We start from the raw sequence: 5,546 nt of genomic DNA, 5'->3' as shown, positions 1-5,546 counted from the left end.
CGGGTCCAAACCTCTCCCGCAAAACCTGTTGGCAGCCTCGCAAGGAACCGTGGTGCAGGCAGGCATCCCGGCTTCTTGCCCAGAGGAGCCACCTCCTGCATTTGCGGGTCCTGGGCGCTCCAGGACATTTCCTGCTTCAGATCGTTTATGGCGCAGCCCAAACCAGACTTCTGCTTTCCTGCAGGCCTGCCGCCTGCCTGCAGCCTGCCTGCACGGGTCCTCCAGCGCCTGCACCCTGCCCATGGATGAGAGCCAGGTGCTCGTGCTGGGTGACGTGGGGGATGCAAAGGGTCCCCTCTCCCCCTTCCCAGGAGCTGCCACCGCATGTCCTCCAGCAGTGCAGCTCCGAGCCGCATCAGGCAGAAGCATGAAATCACCACAGATTTGCAGCATCCCAGTGCCGCTGTGAAACTAGGTTAGTCGTGTTGGAGCGGTGAGCAGGAACAGTCCCTCTTCCGCTGTGGGAAGATGCCGGCTCACCAGTCCACGTGCCCAGCACTGCACCAGAGGGACAGGACAGCACTGGTCTGTTAAAGTGCACCCCACCTTCCAGTTTGCTGCTCAAATCCCAACGCTGCGAGATGGTCCTGGGCTGAGCAGCACAGAGGGATGCTCCGGGCAGCCCCAGCAGCATCCCTGGGGCAGGAGCTGCCACAGCCCTTCACCCTCTGCCTTTTGCAGCCTCCCACCCGGCAAGCAGCCTCACTGGGACTCAAAACAGGTTTATCTTCTTTGCTTTTTAAATGCATCCTTGTGAAAGGCCCTGCTGCGGGATGCTAGGGAAGCCAACGGGGAAGAGGGTTTGATAACCAGGATAACACGGTGCTGGGGCTTTTGGCCATCAGTGCGAGAAACCTGCAGGAATCACCAACCATGGCCAAACTCATCCCAGCAGCTCTTTCCTGGCTTAAATTCTCAGTTTCTCTAGGACTTTTCTGGGTTTCCTTTCAGTTAACACAAACCTCAAAAAGGGAAGGCAATTTATGCCATTTACTGATAAGCAGAATTTTGTGCCTGGTTGAGCCAACAGCTCCTCCAGACCCACCACGTCAGCAAGTCCCCAGGGTTTTCCTGACCTCTTCCAACGGTTCTGCAATACGTGCCGCTTCCCTTTTTCATTTCCCTTTTGCACTCATCAGCAAAGCCTGGCAGCTAAGGGGTCTCCAAGCCACGGTGCACCCAGAAACCATGCCGGGGACTGCCGGGGAAAGGCACAGGGGGAGAGGAGGGGAAGCAGGCAGAAATGCCTCTACTACTGGCTGACACAGGGGATGTCTCCAGCGGACTGAGGTTCAACACACAATTTGGCTTTATGTACCAGGTTTTAAGGAATTATCAGGCTTTGATCGGAGGACATGGAGAGCAATTGCTGAAGAGTTTTCGGAAGCTGCAGGCACCTACATTGGGGATCCCGGACCACATCACAGGAACTCAGGTGCGAAAGCCACCTGAGACATAGTTCAGATGTGATGGTAGCTCTTCTTCCAGGAAGGGATGGGCTGCAGGAGCCAGGAGTCACGTCTGCTTTCCCCCGCGAGAGATGGGAGTGAGCACATCTCCGTGAGCACAGCATGGCCTTGCTCCCTGCCCCAAATCCTTCTCCCACTACGCCTCCAGGCTGCCCACGGCCAAGGGGCCAACACAAAACCACCCGTGCTGTCCAAAAAAGGCTGGGCTGGGAACGCGACACATTGTGGTCCAGGATGGCTTGCCTGTGGTCCCCGCCGTCCTGGCACCCGCGGCGGCGTCTTCAATGCGCTGGAACACACTCAGCTCCTTCTGCACCAGCTGCTCTCTGAAAGCAACTTTGAACGGTGGAAACATGATATCCCCTCTTCCATCTTCAACTACCTGGAGGGTCCAGCCATCCACAGATCCACTGCCAGGGAGAGTGGAGACCAGCCCAGCTGCAGGCATGCAAAAGCAAGACACATCTTTCCCCCAAATTTTGGTTATGCAATGAACACAGCATCTGTGCTGTGGGAGATCATGCCCAGCCACACCGATCGCTTGGGAATGGGAATCCTCCAGGAGGCACAAAAACCCTTGCAGGCAAGATGGATTTTGTCACAACAATGGGTGGATCAGGTCTTTGCAGGCTCTAGTTCATCACTGGTTTTGCCAGGGTCCCCTCAGCATCCTGGCCAAACCACCCTGCCTCGGTGCCCTGGCTGGAAGACAAATGACCTTTCTGCCCAGCCCCACCACTTTCCAGTTGGGTTACTGGGAGAGGCGGCCAGGATCCAGCTTTTGCGGGGGCGAGCAGTGCCCCCAGCTCACTCTGAGCCCCATCCTCTGCCACATGCACCTGGACATCACGTCACCTGCCATTTCAGCCATTGTCCCCTGCTCGGCCAGCATGCGGGACTTTGCTGGCATACGCAAAGAAACAACCTCAGCCTCCATGCTGCATGCACCAGCTCTGGCAAGCAGCATGCAGGGCCAAGGCGGCCAGGCCCTGCTCCTTGCTGTGGCCAGGCGGCTGTCACCCTGTCCTAGCACAGGATGACACCACTTTGATGCGACCTGCTCTCAATAAATCGCTGCTGGCTGTTCCCCAGGTGCTCACAAACAGGCCATTGCCCTGGGACCGGAGATGGCAGTGCTGAAAGCCCGGTGAAAGCCCCCTGGTCACCTGAAGTCATGTCTCCACCAGAACATGGTCCTCCATGGGGCAGAGGCAGATGCCCAAAGCACCCTTGGTTGGATGGCAGTTCCTGGACCATCCCCAAAACCACCCAGCCTCATGCTCCTGCAGGCATCTCCCGCCGTGTGGCACAGCGCTGAGTCCCTGCCGAACCCTGTCCAAGCTCCAGCCCGGAGAGAAATGTGGGTGTTGTAATTCTTACCTGTAATCTCCCTGACTAGCTTCGTGCACAGCGCAGGGCGGGAGCACCTGGCAGCCAGGAGCTTCACTTGCAAAGCCACTGCTCTTCCAGGACCTCTTCTCCGAAACAGTTAAAAAAGACCAGCCCCGCTGCACGGGCTCGCTCTGGCCCCCCAGCACATCTCGCATCACCAAGCCGAACCATGACAGCCCCACTGATGGACACTTGACGCTGAGTACCCCATTCGGATGGGAAAAAGCCAAATTCAAGCCAAGCCTTTACATCATTTCCCTTTGACAGCAGGTCTTACAGCCCTTTGGGGCTCTGAGCATCGCAGGGCACCTGTGGCATAGATCCATGGAGCCCCACGTCCCCCTGCAGAAGGCACCGGAGGGGACAGGCTGTCCCTGCACACAACACAGCCCCCCCAGGGAACCGAGAGACCTGGGAAGGGGGGCTCCACACAGAGCCGGGCAGGATGGAGCTACGCCAGGGCTGGCAGCAAGGAGCAAGAGCCACACAGGTTCAAGAATGAGAAAATCCCAACTTTTGCCCCAAATTCTCAGCATGCTTTGGTTTCAAAACCTCTGTGCAGAGGGATCGCGCCGAAGGGACCCATGTTGGCCAGACCCCGCCGCAGCAGGCAGGCCAGCAGCCTGAGCTGCGCAAGCACGGTGCTGCAGGACAGGGATGGTCACCCCAGTCTCCCTCCACCCCAAAGCAGATGGTTTCACCAGCAACACCTGCAATTAACATACACGGTCTGGCTCTGCTGCACCCCTCAGCTTGGAAATTCAACATCGCAGGCTTTCAGCATGGTGAAAAAACCCACAGGCCCCTCCTGGCCGTGCTCCTGCCGATGCTACCACAGCTGAAACAGGCTGTGCTGCCCTCCCTGACCCCACGGGCCCTATCTCCAGGGCACTCAGTATCTCGAGAGCAAAAATGGGATCCAGGGACAAGCCTGCAGACAGCAGCCAGGCCATACGCCAGCTGACCCTGGAGCCTAGGTGATGCTGGCATGACCGACACTGCCAGTAATTCCACAAGAGCAAGGCAAGACGATGCTCTCCAGGACACATTCATCCCACTCCCTACAATGCAGCTAATGGCTTTTTTTTTTTTTGAGCATGGTATCACTGAAGCTCAGCTTCTTTCATAAAAATGAAGTTTCTCAGATGAAAGGGAAAATCCTTGGGCTGCTTTTGCTTCTTCAGCACTGCACCACAGGCCGAAACACCCTGGACAGCGGCTCTGAGGCTGCACTGACCCAACACTCTGAGGCAGAGACGCACAGACACATATGAGATGCTCCCAGCAGCTCCCCAGGGACACGCAGCGCAGCTCTCGACTCCAAGGTGGAGAAGGCATCTCTGTACAAGAGCTTCAGCGATGTTTGCTCTCACCTCCGTCAACTGCCTACAAATTTATTAGTGGTTGCTTTCGTTCAGGATGTGTCTGTAACGAGGCAGCATGTGGACAGAGGTGGTGGCTCTAGGGTGACTCCTGATGGCCCAGGCTTTGCGGTGCTGGACGTGCGCATCCCCCAACAGCATCAGCACTACTTGGTGACAGCACAGAGTCCGTAACAGAAACTCTGGAGAAAAGCAAAAGCCTCTGGATCCAAGCAAGGCACCGAGAAGGTCCCCTCCTGCGAGCTCGGAGAATGATGTGGGACAGGACTAAAGCAGAGCCATTCTGCACCGCGTATCCCAAGCCAACCCTGCAACACCGGGGCAGCTGGCAACGCCTTCGGAGGACTCCAGATCCTTTGGGACAAGGCGAAGGTCGCAGCTTAGCAGCTGCTAAGCATCGCCTTAGCATCACCCTCTTGAAGGAAACAGAAGTGGCCTCTCTGCTCTTCAGTGCACATCTCCAAACACGATGGACCCACGTGAGCTGGCTACATGGTACCTGCACCCTTGGTTCTGGCTACCCAGCCTGATGGATGGCCCCAGCAATGGAACCTTGAAGACATGGTGTTTAATCCATCCCCAACCCGTAACGTCTCCATGCCCCTACCCTGTCACTGCCAGCATCCATCTCCTTCCCTCCTCCTGAGTTCACACAAACTCAGTGCTGGAGCAGCTTGGCCCAAATCTTGTTTCTGAGGTTGCTCAGTCTCCCTTGGTCTTCTATTGAACTACAATGCTCAGGTTGTCCCCTCTTCAATCATTGCTCTGGGTTCTCAGAGACCTCCAGCCATTGCCTTGCTCTCAGCTGGATCTTCTCCCTTCCCATCCCTTCCTCCCCCAAGCACAGCATCCCAAACCAGCCATGACGCCCCAGCCAAGGCAGGGGCAGCTGGCAGCAGGGCTGGGGGTGCTTGCACCTTGCAGGACACTTGCAGTCCCACAGCACTACCGGTAGCTGTGCCGCAGGTCCACAGCCTGGCCAGGACACAGGTGGCACCTTGTGAAAGCCTTGTGCTCTCCTTCCTGACCTGGGTTTAATCAAGGAGAAGCTGCAGGGAATCTCCTAGATGAGCCTGGCAGAGGTAATTATTAAGTTCTATCATAAAAAACTCATCTGCACACACACAAAGGAGCACAGATAGGCAAGAACAGGTGGACAAACCCAAAAAACCCCTGGTCCTGCTACTTCCAGGGCAGGAGAGCCAGAGCAGGTTCCTCTACCCACGGACACAACAGCAAGTGGGGAACCCAAAGTACGGCAGGGGAGAAGCACCTTGGCATTGCATAAGACTTCTTCTGGGAT

This window comes from Fulmarus glacialis, unplaced genomic scaffold, assembly GCF_000690835.1.
Source record: "Fulmarus glacialis isolate BGI_N327 unplaced genomic scaffold, ASM69083v1 scaffold10389, whole genome shotgun sequence".
In the NCBI taxonomy this organism is placed as follows: Eukaryota; Metazoa; Chordata; class Aves; order Procellariiformes; family Procellariidae; genus Fulmarus; species Fulmarus glacialis.
This window is presented reverse-complemented; position numbering follows the sequence as displayed.